Source organism: Pseudophryne corroboree, chromosome 1 (assembly GCF_028390025.1).
Source record: "Pseudophryne corroboree isolate aPseCor3 chromosome 1, aPseCor3.hap2, whole genome shotgun sequence".
In the NCBI taxonomy this organism is placed as follows: domain Eukaryota; kingdom Metazoa; phylum Chordata; class Amphibia; order Anura; family Myobatrachidae; genus Pseudophryne; species Pseudophryne corroboree.
The window spans coordinates 452,427,393-452,446,347 of NC_086444.1; the positions used below are offsets into that span (position 1 = coordinate 452,427,393).

The 18,955-nt window shown below is 44.7% G+C and overlaps 1 long non-coding RNA gene across 2 annotated transcripts; it reads left to right on the top strand.

Annotated features, from left to right (window-relative positions):
• Positions 1-4: 4 nt before the first annotated feature.
• Positions 5-18,292, top strand: LOC134892706 (uncharacterized). 2 transcript variants are annotated; one of them, XR_010171596.1, is made up of 4 exons: positions 5-187; positions 9,288-9,355; positions 13,786-14,139; positions 18,044-18,292. It is a non-coding gene; the product is annotated as an uncharacterized LOC134892706 (long non-coding RNA). The 2 variants fall into 2 exon arrangements; XR_010171597.1 differs by having other exon boundaries at positions 13,917-14,139.
• Positions 18,293-18,955: the final 663 nt, after the last annotated feature.

Below are 18,955 nucleotides of genomic sequence, written 5' to 3' on the forward strand. Positions count from 1 at the left end.
CCTCCCTTCCCACACGCCAACAGACACCAGGCAGTTCCCTTGCGCTAGTTATCAGCACGCTGATTGGTTGAAATGTAATTTCGTGATTCAGAGTCCGAACCAGGAAGGGAAGGAAGGAACAACATATGCGGGACAAAACAGACAGGTGCGGGCCGCGCAGGGGGAGGAGGAGGTGTATGATTTCTGGGTAAGCACATTCCTTTGGTTGAATATATGCAAAAATGCTTGCAATTACGTATTTTTCTCCCATACTAATACCGTTTACATTTTACACAAGGCAGGTAGGCTTAGGGGCTATTCAGTTGTTGGAGAGATTGTTTTCACTAGTGGGCATCTACTAGAGCTATTCAAACGTTGCTCCGATCAGACACCCAGTCACATTTCAGCTCGTACCTCTGGAGGCTATGAGCTGAAATGTGTGAAAAGTCAGCTGTTTGGGCGACCAAACAGGACTTTCTCCGTCGCGCCCATTAATGTAGTCGGATTTTGCTGCTTTATGCGTCTAACTGGGTAGCGGGATAATTAAAGGGCACCCAGAACAATTGAATAGCAACAATGGGCGCCCTTTAATTACCGCTAATAAAACAACTCTTTAATAGCCACCTTATGGCAACATGAGGTTTGCAATTAGCCCAATGCTTTTAGTTAACACCACAAAATTCCTGCCCTTCTACTTTCTCTTTATACATAGAAATCCTTCTAAAGAATCCTATGGCCTGTCATGCATTTTGTGCTGCACAATTTGTATTTTAAGATTTTTTTGACCAGGATTCAAGATTTCTGGGCCCATGTATTGATAATAATTACAGTATGTACTTAATGTATCTCTCAGGGACAGTGGTTGTGAAACACTGCTGTCCTTGCGTGTTACATTCCAGTTACATCAGAGATGTCTTTCACATTTTCGAAACACTATTAAGAATCTGAGTCAGTTTCGAGAGCTGGAACAGAAGTGGCAAGAGAAATGCATCTTAATATTGGTGTAAACCAACATGCCAAACTCTGAAAAGCATAAGTCAGACCTTAGCCCCTATTGATAATAATGGGAACTTTGGTCTGCAGCGCTTATTAGCCTTTTTTTCTGGAGTTTTATGTGAAATCTCCAGCAATAGAGTGTACATAGTAGAGATAAATAAAATTATGCAGAAACTGCAGTTTCTACATCATTTTCTTAAAAAAGCTTAATAAATAGACTTACACAGTGAGGCATTCCATGTGGTTGAGTTCTGGGATCCGCTCTAGAGCTTCACTGGGTGAAGCTACCCACACTGAGCAGTATTTTATTATGAACAGTGCATGCTATCTGATCCAGCCTGTAGGTATCCATGTGTGGGATGGGTGGTCTGAGAATCATTGAAGGGGAATATGAGGTGGTCTTTTGAGCATTGAAGGGGCATATGGGGTGGAATGATGGCATTGGGGCGGCTGAGTGTCATTGAATGTGGCATATTGAATGGTTTAATGACATTTGGAGGGAATGAAAGGTTCCCCAATTCAAAATAATATTTTACAATGCTGTAGTGAAATGTTGCATCCAAAATTTTCTGTAAAAATTAAAATGTGCCTTCCTCACTGATCAGCACCCTGCCAGAAAAAATCCCAAGGGGAAATTCAGTTATTTTATGGGTGCCCATAATTGCATATCACCCGTCACTTTAGACGGGTCAATATGCAATTATTGTTCTGAAACTAACTGTGCTCGCCCCCTTTTGCCTCCAAACTCCCCTCCCTGTTGTCTCTAAACGCCTTGAGCGTATTGTCTACAACTGCCTTAATGTTCTTTCTTTCCTTCCATTCCCTGAGTGACCCATTTCAGTTTGGCTTTTCTTCACTCCACTGAAACAGCCCCCACGAAAGTCTGCAATGACCTCCATGCTGCCAAATCCAAGGGACACTACTGTATTCTCCTTGACCTCTGCTACTTTTGACACTGTGGACCCCCTTCTTCTCCTGCAAATCCTTCACTCCATTGGTCTGCACAGTACTGCCCTCTCCTAGTTGTCATCCTACATCTCTGGCCGCTCCTTCTCTGTCTCTTATGACTTCACCTCCCCCTCACTTCTAACAGTAGGTGTTCCCCAAGGTTCTTTTCTCGGACCTCTCCTTTTCTCTCTCTATACTTCCTCTTTAGATGAGCTCATTAGTTCTTTTGACTTATAATATCATCTATGCTGATGATACTCAAATCTACCTTTCCTCCCCCTGATCTCTTCCCCTCTCTCCTCACTTGTATCTCCAACTGTCTCTTTGCTATCTCTTCTTGGATGTCCCAGCACTATCTTAAACTTAACATGTCTAAGACTGATCTGGTCAACTTCCCACCCTCCCACATAAGCTTACCTCACACAACTTTAATAACTATTGACGGCATAACTCTAGCCCCCATGTACGCTTTCTTGGAGTTATCTGGAGTTGGCTGCCAGTACACATTATGCAACACTTTACCCCCAATTCACATTATACCATACAGTGTCCCAAGTTCATATTAGGGCAGATTGCAGTGCTCCACTTCATATTACATCATATTACAGTGCCCCGGTTCATATTATGTAACATTATAATGCCCTCCAGTTCTTCTTACACCACATTATAATGTGCAGGTGCAGGGTTGTAAATAGATGTATTGTAGACCCCAAGTCAAAAGTTTGTAAGTGTCCTAATGTACTACCCAATCGTGAAAAATGTTTATAACACATGTAACTGTGACAGAAGGTGGACTCCTCTCAGCTTTGGGCCCCATAGCAGCTGCACTCAGTGCACTTATGGTAGCTACGCCATTTGGACCAGAATCAGGTCAAAGGAATAGCTAAAGTCAGAACCAGGAAATCACTAGAAGCAGTACTAGGGAATAAAGCAAGTAGAATCATGAGACGGACCAGATCAGAACACAGATAACTTGTTCTAGGAGTTTACTGGGAACAAACTCTGAAGCATATGTATGTAGCCTACTACTTTGGCATTTGAACAGTTTTCTGAGACTTCCTTTTATAGGGAGGTAATTTCAAGCAGAGCAGCGTGCTTGCCCCTATATGAGCTGCGTCCACCTGATACCTAAGCCGCACAGCAGCAGCCAGAAGAAGTAGGGGAGAGGTGCCAGCAGCCAGGAAGTGGTCTGTCGTCCGTGAGGACATTACTACGGTGGGTTCAGGCTGGCACCTGACCATAAACGGGCCACCGCGGCCCCTGGGAGACTTGTGCCACTGGACCCAATAAGAAGGAACTGGCCAACAGTGCGCTGTGATGTTAAACCCTTCATTGTCTAGGAGTGGCCACCAAACACCCTGCAGAAAACTTAAGCAGAAACTTCTTGTGGAACTTGCGAAGAGGCAGGGGAGCATGAACATCTAAAAACCTTACTGAACACCTTTCTTTAGGGGCAAACCCTTTCAGTCCATCAGGCACTGAACAGCTCATCGAGTGATCCTGGAATTTAGAATCTGCTTCACCTCATATTCCTCCTGATGGTCGACATAGATGGCAGGGGGACTTCTGGATGACAATACATTAAAGTTTTCTGAAGAAAAGATGTCACGATTTAAACACGGACAATAATGGTGAAAGTGTAACATAACTTTTCATCTAAGATAATGACTGAACTGTTCATGATGTACTGTGTTTCTCTTTATTGAATAAAAGCAGATTGAATAAAAAATCTAAACTATTGAACTGGCACCAGGATTTATCTAACTGGATCCTGAATTCTGCATACATTTTCCTAGTAGCTTTCTTTTAAATTATCTCAAAGGGCTTAATTGAATTACCTGCAAGGGAGCGAGTTGCCTTTGCAATATCGTAGAAACGGTGTCAACTGCAGAAACTTGCCCTCCTTACGACAAAATGTTGCTCTAGTCTCATGTTTTTTTGTTTGCTGACTGACAGTACAGTAAGCGCGGCATATAGCCGCATATGCTCACACCGTGAGCGGGCTAGCAGGTAATTGAGCTTTAAGTATTTACAAAGTTAAGAAACAGATAACACATCCTTACTCATATGTTTGTTTATGTTTAGTATTGAGAAGGCTGTTTTCATAGAGTTCCATGAGTATTGCCTTTTAGGTGTCAGGTTTGTGCCTGCTTTCACAGAACATGGAAACTCAGTTCCCCAGAGAAAACTCTTACATTGGTTATCTGCCAGCTCCAGAAGGTTGGAAAAGAACATCAATTAATTCCATGGGCATGGAACTGGAATAGATGAGTTTTTGGTACCTATTGGACTGGATTAGAAAAAAGCCTCCCATGAACTTACATGACCTCTTGAATGTTTCCAAGAATTATTAAGAACGCATGGCCTGAGGCTCTCTAATGTAGTATGCATATTGTATTCTCTAGCTATCCACGTAATGTCTACGATTGCTTAATCAAATATAATAGTCTAACAGTCAGGCTACAGTCATGTTAAATACTTATTTCTGCCAAGGAAAGAAGGATATGGTCTTTTTGCCATAAGATCTACTATTGCAAAATGTCATACCAAATATCTTTTCTTTACATCTACTAATCATGTTTCACATTTTCTGTGCTCTTCCTCCCATTGCGGTGTCAAAGGTTATTAGAGGTCTTTGCTGTGAGTGCTAAATGCAGCAAATTTTGTGGACATCAGTGCAGGGATCCGTACCACCAGAAGGAAAACAAGCCTAGGCTTGTAGTGGCAAAATCTGGAGTGGTAGGCAAACTGTGGAGTCCTCCCACAAAAAAGCTTCATCCAGATCTAGTAAGGCTAGTGGCCCTAGATCAGGAGAATTCACAACATGTAATTTACTTACAATGGTATCTTCAGCCCTTGTTCTTTCAGCATAATGTAACCATACCTGGAAAACATGCAGGCCACCCCTATTGAAAACAAGCTATGCAGAAACAAGAATGTGCTGGAAACACTGTATCTGTGAAGGTTACGCAGCCCTTGAGGCTTGAGATCTACCTTATTATTCTCTATATGTGCTTGTAAGATCTGTGTTTTATATTTTCTATTGGTATAACTTTTGCTATGTTTTATAAATAAATGTGTGAATCTTGTATACAATAGTAACCTGTGGCGAGCGTAGCGGAGCGAGACAAAGAGTCCTAAGCGCGGCGAGCGAAGCGTGCCCGTGAGGGTACAATGGTGCATATACAAAACTAAATGCCCTAAAAAAAACAGAGAATGGATAAAACAACATGCTGTAAGGGCAATAGATAATTTCCGCCCTCTTCTGCTGTCACTTCCTGGTCCTTGCCACAAAGAGAAAATAGACACAACTGGTAGCGTCTAGATCCACGACACAACAATACTTCCATTAGAAACTTGACAAAGGATAAGCAGTGAAGGAAAGGATTTCTAAACTAATGTCATATTGCTCCAGCTCTTTGAATAAACGCAATACTGTACCTAAAGGAATATATGGGATCCAGTTAGGATACCTGCGTTTGGGATCCCAGCAGTCAAAATACAGACTCCGGAATCCTGATACTGACAAAATACCAGCGCTGTCATCCCGACATGGAGCAGAATCCCAGTGCCGGGATCCCAAACGAGGGTTTGCCGGGGCTGCAGAGAGTTAAGCCACGGAAGGGGGGGGGGGGGGGGTTAGGCTGGGGGGGGGGATGGTTAGGCTGCAGGGGGGAGGGTTAGGGTTAGGCTGCGGAAAAGGGAATTTACGGTTAGGCACCCCCGGGGAGGATTAAGATTAGGCTGCAGGGGAGGGAGGGTTATGGTTAGACTGCGCGGGAAGGAGTGGTTATGGTTAGGCACCACCGGGGAGGGTTGGGGTTAGGCTGGGGGAAGGACGGGGGTAGGTTCAGGCTGTGGAAAAGGAGGGTTTGGGGATTAGGGATAGAATACTTACCTACTAGGTGTCGGGATCCTGAGCGTCAGGATGCCGCTGTCGGTATTGATCCCAAGCGCCGGGATCCTGATACCATCCCAGGGATATATACCCCAAATCTTCTTTTTACTATTTCTTTTCATATATTGTGGAAGGCACTTCATCTTTATCCTATGCACAAGAGTGGTGTATTTGTTTTATATACTTCATGCACTGCAAGAGCCATTTGCGTGTTGGAGCTATACTGCTATTAAAAGAGCTGAGAAGGGGCGTGGCTTGACAGCAGACTTGAGCATATGTGCTGACTTGGAGCTCCTGCTTTGAGCACATATATTAAACATTTCTACAGCCCCCTGGAGATTCTGTGGACACATTTCTGCCTCCTGGAGCCCCCCTGCATTGGATTAGGAGGTGCACGGAGCCGGCAGATGCGCCCTGCGTCTGTGCAGGTTGCGGCCTACCTATCCACTGGGAGCCGGGACCTTGATTTGTCTGCTGATCTGGGGGAGCGGACCACCTTTGGACCACTCTCTGCTGTGCCATCTGGCTCCCCTCACCGTCTCTGGATCTGCCCACGGCTGTGAGAGAGACCACACTAAGCTGGGCACCATCTCTCATCCCACAACGATTGCGGTCTGCACGGGGCCTGAAGTTTGGGGCCTGCCCGGAGGTGAGCTCCGAGACCGCTGTTCGGCCGCAACGGAGGCTTCCAGCGGCCTGAAGACGCCCACCCCGCCTTCCTTAACCCTCCCTGCTCCCTTTGTACCTCTCTGGGCCCCTCCTGGTGTCCTGCTGGCCACTGCCTCTGCGCCGCTCTGAGAGCTGTGTGCTCCGGCGGACCGTGGCCTACGCATCCTCCGGAGACCGGGACCTTGAGTTTGGCGCATCCCCGCTGCGGACTTCCGGGGCATGCGGGCATTAATCGGCGGGTGTCTGGACACCTCCTCAGTCTCCTGCTGCATTCACCCTGATCCCAGCTAGCCTCCGCACCTCCCGCTGACCCTCCCACAGCTCCGACCAAGCCCTTACTTGTGCTAGTATCCCCAGGAGGTTCCTTTCTCCCTGGGACCTGCGCTCTGGTAGCCATCACTCCCCCTCCACTGCTGCACTGTTACCTGGCCTTGGGGGACTCCTGGTCACTGGCTGGACTGTGGCCGGGCCCCATCCCATAGGTGTACTCCTTATATTGGCACTAGTGTGGGGGCGGCAGATCTTGATCCTGGAAAGGTATCATCCTGCAGCTGCCTGATCTCCATTCTCCCCGGCCTGCAGAAACACCAACTCCGGAGCCGCGCTGTAGCTACCAGTTCTTGGAGCCACTCATTGGATGCCAGCTATATTGGAGCCTGCAGGGAGTTGTGCTCCTGGGCCGTACTGCAGCCACCTGCTTTTGGTGCCCCGCATTGGCTGTCTGCCGCACTGTTGGGACAGCTGTGACTCCACCGGCTTTTGCTTCTCCCTCCAGTCACACCACCGTGTATTTATATTTTACGGGCATACACTCTCTGCAGCAGTTGTTATCGATAGAGTGCCCATAGTGCCCCCTCTGCGATTTTGGCTCAGCCTTAGGACACTAGCCGTCCTCTACATATTGCCCAGGATGTTGGCCTAGCGCCGCAATTTATCCTACCTGGACCGCGATAGTTTTCTTTATACCTCCCCATTTTCTACTTTTATCAAGCAACGTCTGTGTCTCCTTTTACGTTTGTGACGCCCCGCCTATTCTATTGATCCCCCACAATGGTGCAAAGAAATAAGAAAAATACACAGGCCCCCACAAAAAAAATTTGGCCGAAATCTAAGGGCCCTCCCACTCCTGCATTGCTCACAGACTCTCCTTCCTCCCCCTGTTCTTCGGAGACGGGTATAGACCCACAGATCCAAGCAGTCATGACGAGTTTACTTGAGGGGGTCCAGTCTGCCTTTAAGCAAGAACTTTCCACAGCGATAGCCGACTTCAAATCTGATCTCACAGCTCTAGGTAATCGTACAGACGCTCTTGAATCTAAGACAGACGATCTTTGCCGCTCCCAGCAACGTCTGAATTCGGAACTCTCTAGACTCTATGATGAGATGGAGGATCTCAAAGAACGACAAGAAGATCAGGAGAATCACTCCCGTCGCAATAATTTGCGTATTCGCAATGTAACGGAATCAATTCTAAGCTCCGCCCTACCGTCCTTTTTGAAAGACTTTTTTCAACATGTACTGCCTGATCTCTCTGATGGGGACTGTCTTTGTGATAGAGCTCATAGGGCGCTCCGAGCAAAACCTGCTCCGTCACAACCACCCAGAGATATCATAGTCCGTCTGCACTATTATCGCTCAAAAGAACGGATCCTGATGTCGGTTCGAGATTCCCCAGTAATCGACTACCGGGATATGCAACTGCAGGTTTCCAGGATCTGGCCCCATCTACTATTCAGAAGCGCCGGGATCTGCAGCCCGTTACTAGGATACTACGCCAGCATCAAATACGTTACAGATGGGGATTTCCTTTTATGCTACAGGTTACAGCGAACAACTCCACCCACTCCATTAAAACTTTAGCTCAGGGTCAGGACTTTTTGACTAAACTAGATCTCCTCCCAGTACTGTTGCCTGATGATGAGACTGCTTCTTCCTCTGGATCACGACGCCCTCAGATTCCATTGCCTGAATGGACAAGGGTGACCCGTCATCGCAATGACACCAATGACCCTCCCTGATCCTGGCAGACACTCTTAGCTACAATACGATAGTTCCCACTGTTCTAGGGATGTGTCTCCTTATCATATATTCTTTGTTACCAGATGGGGGCTATGGCCTCCATCTTACCTCCTTTATATGAATGTTGTTGGTTTTGATATCGATTTCCAAGCCTTAATGTTTGTTATATGCTGTGCCTAGTTTTATGTTATTATGTTGGGCTCGCCTTGCTTACCCTGATTTCCCTTTGTCTCCTTTTTCACCCCCTGTCACTCCTTCCCCCCCTTGCCCTTGTCTCCCTCCCTTTTACCTCTTCGTCCTCCCCACCCCACCCTTTTTTTATTTTTTATTATTCTCTTGTCATGACACAGTACGTTTTGTTTGGTTTATTTTGTATGTTTTGAGCTATACAATTGATTCTTCGACTATTGCCGCCTTAATTATTGCGGTCCAGGAGGATCTGCTCCTCCTACATTGGTTCTCTGCTCCCACTACCCCCGTGCTCCCTTTATTTGTGATTTAGTATATGATGTCTATTATTGGTATAGCGGTCCTTGATTGGGACCCTATGTTTCAGGATGTTCTCTCGTATGGGTTTCCTATCACTTTCTCTTCTTCTACATATCTGCTTCTTGTTTCTTGCAGTTTCTTTTCTTAATTTTTTTCTCCTCCTTCCTGGGATGGGTCTCCGTTGATCCTTTTCCATTCTTTGGTATCACATGGCACTTAAGTTGTTCTCTGTAAATGTTAACGGGCTTAATTCTGCCAAGAAACGTACAGTAATGTTATCTCCCTGTAGGAGAGAAAAGGCTGACATAGTTTTCCTTCAGGAGACCCACCTCACTGGTACACACTCTCGACTCCAAGGTAAGCAGTTTACCCAAACATTTTTTGCTTCTGCTGTTTGTAAGAAAAGGGGGGTGGCTATATTGATCCATCGTAACATCCCGTTTGTACATACCACAACCATAGCTGACCCTGAAGGCCGATACATTGTAGTGATTGGTACGCTTCGCACAGAAATTTTGACATTTGTGTCTGTATACGCCCCGAACCAAGACCAATCACGGTTCTTCCGCACACTATTTCTGCGTCTTAATAGAGTAGCACAGGGCCACATCATTGTAGGTGGGGACTTTAATACTGTGATCGATCCCCTCCTAGATAAATCTAATTCTCCAAAAAATAAGAAGGAAGCATCCCCGACTGAGGCATCTCTCACGTTAATATCCTCTCTCACCCAGCTTAATCTGAGAGACACCTGACGTCTTAAACACTCTACCGCTAGGGATTATACCCACTTCTCTGCCCCTCACCAACATTACTCTCGGATCGATATGATCCAAGTGTCTCAGTCACTCACGACATTGATTTCTGATGCAGGCATCACTCCTTGTTCATGGACGGACCATGCGGGGGTTTATATTCTGATAGAACTCTACAGAACCCTTAATAAGACACGTAAATGGCATATGGATGACACCCTGTTTCCCCAGAAGTCTCTCCTATTATTGTTTGGGAAGCGCACAAAGACACTATCCGTGGTCATCTTATGTCTAAGGCCTCGGCCACACGTAAGAAAGCAGCACTGGAAGCTTCCTCACTGGAATCTCAAATCTCTGCGCTCTTAGCACAACACAAAAATTCCCAACGTGACTCCTTACTTTTGCAGATCAACAACCTTAGAGGCCAGTTAAACACTCTTTTATCGCGACGTGCGGCAGCCATTCTACTGAAGGTCCGTCAAAAATTCTATGATAAAGCGGACAAAATAGATAGTCTTTTGGCCAATAAATTGAGAAGCAAGCGGGCAATGGGAATGATAGAAAGATTGTATTCCAATCCATTGAATACGTTCACTTATGACCCTAAATTGATGGTAGAGGAATTTCAGGGGTTTTATAATTCCTTATATAATCTTCCTGATCCTCCTCTCTCTTCTGATGGCCCGGAGGGCATATGTTCGTACTTGTTGGACACCCCCTTGCCATGTATGACGGAGCGACAGATCTCTCTTCTTAATGAGTCTATCTCGTTGGAAGAGACGGTTGCCACTGTCAAATCTATGCGATCGTCAGCCGCACCTGGCCCAGATGACTTCACCGCACAATATTACAAAACATTCCTCACAGAATTAGCCCCACACCTTACCTCACTTTTTAATAACGATGTCCTATTATCCCTTGGATCCCCGACTCTGTCGTTGCAGCTGCTCCTCTCTGAAATTGACCTCTACTCTAAGCATTCAGGATATAAAATCAATGCGAGTAAAACTGAAGTGCTGAATTTTTACATTCCTGGCCCGATTAAGCTGTCTTTGGAAAGTTCCTTTCCATTTCAATGGCACAAACAAAAGATTAAATATCTAGGTATTTTACTAACACATAGTCACCACCAGCTATATCAAGCTAATTTCCCTAGACTTTTAGACCGAATTAAATCGGACTTGTCTTCTTGGTTTAGCCTCTTTATCTCCTGGATGGGCAGGGTAACTTCAGTGAAAATGAACGTGCTCCCTCGGGTACTGTACCTATTCTAAACTCTTCCAATATTTATCCCTCCATCTGCCTTCAAATTCTTACAGTTTCACACGTCACAAAGTATATGTGCAAACAGGCGTCCCCCAGTCCGACTAAAATAATTACAACGCTCCACCTGTAGTGGTGGTCTGAGCATCCCAGACTTTAGAAGATATTATTTAGCCATGCAGCTTTCACAGTGTGTACAATGGTGTAACCCCGAGTCTCGGAGGGTCTGGGTATCTATGGAAGCTGCCAAACTGGGTCTCTCTACTCTTTCTTCTCTTCTCTGGCTCCCGAAATCCTGCCGCCCTAGAAATGTGGCCTTTCACCCCATAGTGTCCCGCTCACTGACGGTCTGGGACTTTGCCAATAGGAAATACAGCCTGGCCCCTACACCTCCCCCATCATTCCAATATTACACAACCCAGCATTTTCCCCTGGCACACATAAGTTATTATTTGCCCCCTGGCAGGATAAAGGTATCTTATATCTGAATGATATCACCAGAGACACTAGTTTTCCTCAGTTTTCCCAGATTCAAGAAGATATTGCTATCCCATCCAAATATTTTTATCAATTTTTACAACTTAGACACTTTCATTCTGCAATGAGCCACGTTCTCTCTAGCAGACCTCTGACTACGTTCGAGGCAGTCTGTTTCAGACGTCACTCAACCAAAGGTTTAATCTCCCTCTTATATGCTACTCTTAATGGGGATCACCCTCTCAAAGGGCTCCTCACGAGAGAGCATGGGAACTAGACCTAGGCTTGGCTTTAGAGGATGAGGAATGGTCTGAAGCCTGGGGTAACGCAGCATCTAGCTCTATATAGATGGTATTATGTACCATCTCGCTTAAGCAGAATGTACCCGGATACATCGGACAGATGTTGGAGAGGATGTACACAAATTTCATGCGGCATTTGAGATAATACATCCGCTGGAGTCTATGGAGACATTGGAAGAGAAATATCACAGGATCACCCCCCATATGAGACACCTGACACTATAAGTGAGAGGTGATATCATAGTACACTTAATACCGGATATCTGCACTTAAAAACTAAGCTACTGATCATATGGAGATGAGAACATATCAATATACTTGATACCATATATAAGAAGTGTACCATACGGATACCATATGTACAATAATTGGGAATTATTCTGGGATCCTGTGACATAAGTCAGACACCTGGCACTATAAGTGAGAGGTGGACTGACACTGTATCTTGACACTATAAACAAGAGGTCGAATATTTGATACTATGTATAAAGGGGCACCATACTTTCATATTATGAACTTTGTCAGCGAAAATTCATATATGGATTTGACACTATAAATGTTAGGTAAATTGTAAATACATATCCATATATAGATCTGACATTACAAATGAGAGGTGAATCATACAAACAACATACTAGATATTAAATGTGAGAGGCATCTAGGAAATCTGAGTGGATTACAGTATATTGAGAGACACAGAGTATTTTTGTTACATTGTATAAGACTGCAACATATAATTTATATTCAAACTCTAGAGCAGTGATTTTCAACCTTTTTTTACTCTCGGCACACCAAAAAATATTTTAAAATTGCCAAGGCACACCATCAGTTCCCCACAGAAAAAAAAACAAAAAACACACATTGGCACTCATAGTAAAAAATATCCACACATACATTGGCCTACACAGGAAAAACAATCATATTGCTCCCTACATAAATCCTATTGCTCCCCACATGAATTATTCACATTGTTCCCCCCATAAATCCATAAATCCTTATTCTCCCCACATAAATCCTATTGTCCCCCACAGGAGAAATAAAATAACAAATATTAGCCCCTACCGGTCAGCTGTCCTCCTCCCTGTCCCTCAGTGGTGGGGGTTATTCATAGTGGAGTGCTGCGAATACTGAGCAGCGGGCGGTCGGGCAGGTGTGGATGTGGATGGGCAAGGAAAGCTGTGTATGCAGGCAGGAACTGGAAGATGTGTATGCAGGCGGGTGAGCTGGCTGGGTGGTGAGACACGGCCGCTGTGACCTATGATATCACACCGCCGCGCCTTCAAGGCATAGCCGGAGCACGGAGCACGACTGATCCTCTAAAAAGAGCCTGGGCCAACAGTTCACTCTGAAGGCGCAGGAAGCTGCTCTGGCTCCACGGCACACCTTGCAACTGCTCGCGGCACACTAGTGTGCCACGGCACACTGGTTGAAAAAGCCTGCTCTAGAGAGTCTGGACAGTGGGCCGAAGACATTCTTTCAAGCACTAAAGTAACAGTCTGAATACAATTGTGTCAATACAGAACACATATAGAAAATAATGACAGACTAGTAGTGACACATGTTGTTAAGACAGTGATTTAATAGGACAGACACCGAACAGACGCTTACCCTGTTTTAGCAAATTTATGTTTATTTGATCTTTTTTCTCTTCTATAATTTACAGTGTTGTCACACTTTCACATGTTTGTTATTTGTGTTTTTAATATTTTGCATACTAGCTAATCAGTAAAATATGCTATAACATAACATTTATCCGTTTTTAACAAAATAATGAAAAGTTTTATTTTAAATCTGTGTGCACCGAAGACAGATCCTTTTCTTTCCCTTTTTTTACTTCATCCTATATTATGATATGATCTGTGGTAGCACCCCCTTGGAAATATGAACAATTGAAGGTATATTTAAATTAGGGGTATTCTTTTCATTAACTTTTCCGGTGCAACTAACCTCCCCCTTCCTATTCCCCTTTTGTGGCAAATTGCTGCAAAAGCAATGCTGAAGAGCACAGATTTGCCACACTGCTTCAGTGTGAGCAGAGACGTTGCACCGACACCTGCACAGCCAAAACTGACCAGTTTAATACCTGCTGATTGATACTGAGTGACCTGAGACCATCCACAGCCTCCAGAGCAGCAAATTGGCCTCCTCAGTCACATGACCAAAATCCAAGATGGCGGCGCCCATGTACTGATGCCACAGTACTCCCACAGTTCCTGCGAGTTCCTAACAGCCTGCCGGCACCCGCCGACAGCAGCCCGCCCCGCTCTCAGAAGGACCCCGCCATAAGGACTGGACGGGTAAGTTCCGACGCCCCCGGAGCACTGGTCCCTGGAGCGTGACACAGGTAAGTCACCGTTGGGCTACCAGGAACGATATGTCAACATTGTAACATATACACCTCAAGTCCTGTAGGTGAAGAGTGCTATAGAATAATAAATGATTGTTACAAATATGCACAGTACATCTTAAACTGTATTCTCCAATAAGAAGACAAAACTGTATTCTCCAATAAGAAGACACTTGTTATGTATTAGGAAACAAATAAGGCACGTCTTTATTATTATTATCCTTTATTTATATGGCGCCACAAGGGATACGCAGCGCCCATTACACAGTACATAATCAAATGAGCAAACAAGAAAACAGCACTTACAGTTCAAGACAATATAGGACAGGTAAAGAAAACCAGGGTTTAGGTGCCATCAAAGGGAATATGAAGTATAAGAGTGTAAGTAAGAGAAGGAAAGGCACACGAGGAAAGAACAAATAGTACACACAAAAAAAAATTATGCAATTTTCACAAGACGGCGCTCTATGAATAAATTCTTTATACAAAAAGGACTAGGACAATATCTTTCAATAGTAGATGATATCGTAAATCTTATTTACGTTCCTGTAGTTAGTGTATTATCCAACGTGTAGTTCCATCTTTTAGATGCCTTTTCTCCTCACTGTCTTCCCTGTCCTCATTATATCAGTCCAGATAGTCATAAAAAATATAAAGGTGTCAAAATCTCGTGTATTTTTTAATTAACAAACACAGATAACAAAGATAACAGATACCATAAAAACAATATACATGGATTAAAAAAAATGGGATAGTCCTCAGATTAGAACCCATTCGGAAAAAACAGCACACTCAGCATAAGGTGAGATCTTTAAATGGTGAAGAGGGAATAATTACCGGATGGTTTGAGAACCAAGATTAGTTCTCAAACAGATGTAAATAAAATACTCCATATAGGCTCCCAGGAAGCAAGACTCTGGGTCACGGTATTCGGTCCCTCTAAATGCCACTGCAGATATCACCTGTGCTCCACCAACGTGTTTCAAACCCTTCTGGGTTCTTTTTCACGGTAAGTGTGCTGTACCTCACTACCTGTGATCCTTTTATTTGATACTCCTCCAATCAGATCCTAAATTACAGACAGATGACACCTGTACAAATATGGCTGTCCCCATATGTTTATCATAGTTGGCATAGAAACAGTATAAAAGTGTCTGACTTCGTGCACAACCATAATATCCATACAAAATCTGTTTAGTCTAAGATATGATTCCAATCATTCTTATTCCATTATCAGGGCCCCGGACACCACAGTCGCTTGGTGTGATCCGGAGACCTTAATACACTAGTGCCCGTCACTAAGCCCAGAGCGTAACGTCACTTCCGGGTTGTGGTTGCTAAGCAACCACACCGCTGCTACGAAGCCGTGACTTGCTACTAGAGCCCTCATAAAAAGTTACCAACAAACATACAAGGACATATAAGAAAGTTTCTAAAAGGCCCATTTACATAAAAAGTATTTCTTCCCATAGCTTGATAATTCCAATCCTCACATAACGGGATGTCACTTCCGGAAACCTGTTGCTTAGGCGATCATCAGTCCGTGTTTTTTTCATAAAAGGGAGATCTCAGAAATGTCTCACTGTTCTCAAATAAGAAACACTTAGGGGTATATTCAATTGAAGTCTGATCCATTTCGACATTCATTTGTCGGAATGGATCCGACCTGAGCTATTCAATGCATTATCAATTCGACTTTAAAAAAAGCGGCGGAGGACCTGTCAGCGGCAGCAGGGGACCTGTCAGCAGCGGCGGAGGAGGACCTGTCAGTGGCAGCAGGGGACCTGTCAGCGGCGGCAGGGGACCTGTCAGCAGCGACAGGGGACCTGTCAGCAGTGGCGGAGGACCTGTCAGCGGCCACGGGGGGCCTGTCAGTGGCGGCGGAGGACCTGTCAGTGGCAGTGGAGGACCTGTCAGCGGCAGCGGGGGACCTGTCAGCAGCGGCGGGGGACACAGCAGCGGCAGAGGACCTGTCAGCGGTGGCAGAGGAACTGTCAGCGGCAGCGGGGGGCCTGTCAGTGGCGGCGGAGGACCTGACAGCGGAGGACCTGGCAGCGGCAGCGGGGGGCCTGGCAGCGGCGGCGGGGGACCTGTCAGCGGCGGGCGGGAACCTGTCAGTGGCGTCGGGGGACCTGGCAGCGGCGGCAGAGGACCTGGCAGCGGGGGGCCTGTCAGTGGCGGCGGACGACCTGGCAGCGGCAGCGGAGGACCTGGCAGCGGCGGCCGTGGTGCGCTGCCGGGAGCCTAGCCTGGGGGCGCCCATCAGAGGTAGTGCTCTGCAGCCCGCAGCCCTGTTCCCCCGTCTCATGTCTCCGCGTCCCTCCGCTCCCCGTCCCCGCATCACAGCAGCGTCCACCCGGCTCCAGCAAATGAGGTCTCACTTGCTGGAGCCAGGTGGACGCTGCTGTGAGCGGCGGCTGTGACATCCTCCAGCACTGCTCTCCCCCCGTCTGGCTGCCTGCGGCTCTCCCCGTCTGGCTGCCCACGGCTCCCCTCGTCTCCCCGCGACTCTCCCCCTCTCCTCCACTAAGGTCCCTCATCTCAGTCCGACATTTTTTTATGTCGGACTGAGATGGTCGGAAACGGGGCCAAATCCTGTCGAATTTGGCCCTGTTTCCCTCAAAAGTACGTGAATCGGCGGGAATTCCCTGACTTGTCAAATAAAATTAGCTGGGATTGAATAGGTCGAATCATGATTCGACCTTAAAAAGTCAAAAACTGCCGTCTTTTCGACAGACGGCAGCTTTCGACCCTAATTGAATATACCCCTTAGTCTTCAGAATTAAAGTCAGTCTTTTTCTTCCAACGGTTAGGTCTATAATTTAGATGAAGTCAGATTTCACTCTCAATGCAAATCAATGTCCATTTTCGATATAAAATAACATCACTCTAAAGTGATCAAAGCACCCTTTTAAAAAAATAGATATATAAAATTCATAAATATCATATACATAGAAACCATTCAATGCAGTATAAACTTTAAAAAAAAAAAAAAAGCTAAATTAAAATTATGATTAAAAAAATCATAAGAACCACTTTAATTTGAAATCTGCACTAATGACGCCTGGTGTTAGGGTGTTGTATTTGTATATTAACTCCATCACCGTTTTCGCCAGAAGTTTAGACAGATTTCTCTGGCGATGGCTACATTCGACATGTTTAATACCAACAAAATGTATTTGCTTTGGGTCACAATCGTGGTACTTTTTAAAATGATTGGACAATGCGTGAGTCTCCAAGCCCTTCCTCACATTCCTAATGTGTTCCCCCACCTGAATCTTTAGGAGTCGTGAGGTACGCCCAATATAAAATAAATGACAGGGGCACTCTATTAGGTACACCACATTTTTAACATAACAAGTTATAAAATCTCGTATCTCGTGCGTGTGGCCATTTATTTCTATGCTTTCCAGTTTCTTTCCTTTATCTGTTTTAATCTCTTTACAGCCAACACAACAACCACATCTATGGAAGCCTTTTGTATTGATTCCCCCTTCCTTTTGTATTGTGAATGCCAAATTGTTTCCTTACAAATATTTAAAATGCCCGCTCTAATATATATTGTAGACGCCTGCACATCTTATTACCATTTGCCATGAATGTGCGCTGTACATCGCAAAAGACTGCATCCCATAAGAGAAAACAGTACACCCACATATTATCTGAGTTCCAAAGCTCATTGATGTATATATTTGTTATTAAAAGGATATGGATTCAATATATTACAATGTACAGTATACCTATAGTTATATGGTTACAACTCACACAGTAAGCAGTTAAAACATACAGTTACAGTTACAGGCCAGCATACAATACCATTATCCTTAAGTTATATAAATTCGTCTCTCCATATCACTCACTCTCTCTCTCTCTCTCTCTCTCTCTCTGTAAAATCATGCAGGAACTGGTGTAGAAGCAACTCCATCATCCTCTGAGATAAAACAGCAACTGACTCCTGTGTGATCAGCAATGTGTTATCTAGTTTTTTGGGGAGGGGACTTTCTCATTCATGATGAGTCACTGGTTTGTTCATGTGCTGAAGAGGTTAAGCCTTGGGGATGTCTGAGGGGCTGGCCTGAGCTTCCTGTCCACTACCTGTTTGGAATATCTATTGTTCTAATAAAAGTGATTTTAGCTTTTATACATTTAATCATAACTATTTGTTGCAATGTCCTACAACTTAATAACAAGTATATGAATCTACACATTAATGTGGTTGCTTAAATACCAATATGACAGGTGTATCTGGCTTCGTTCAAATAATATACATACATGACATTACTTCATTATATAATTTTAAATCATCATGATGTCTGGCGCTTGATATTATTATAATTATGTACTGCATGAAATAAGTGTCGAATCCATCTCTGTGGCATGTCCGTGTAAATGCGTGTGTTACCATATATTGCTGTGCTCGCTGCGTGTATTTGCAAGTATAGCGACTCATAATGTGTGTAGTTTGTATGTTCTTTTTATGTAATTTTTTTTTCCTTCAACAGTATCATCGGGAGATGACTTCTAACCAATATGTTCCTCAAGTTGGGGGCCTTTTTAAAAATAAATACAGGTTGTTTTGGCAGAACTTCTTTTAATATGGGATCTTTCTTCAACACGACCCAATGTTTTCTAAAGGATCGTTCTACCGCCTTACATTGGGAATTATAGCCTGTTATAAAAGCAAATTTGAATTTATTAGATTCCCTTTATTGGTCCATCTTTTAGTAATTCCTTCCTATCTAGATCTGTAACTTCTTTCTTTACAGCTTCTAGAGAAGACTTCTCATAACCACACCTGTGGAACCTTTCTTTG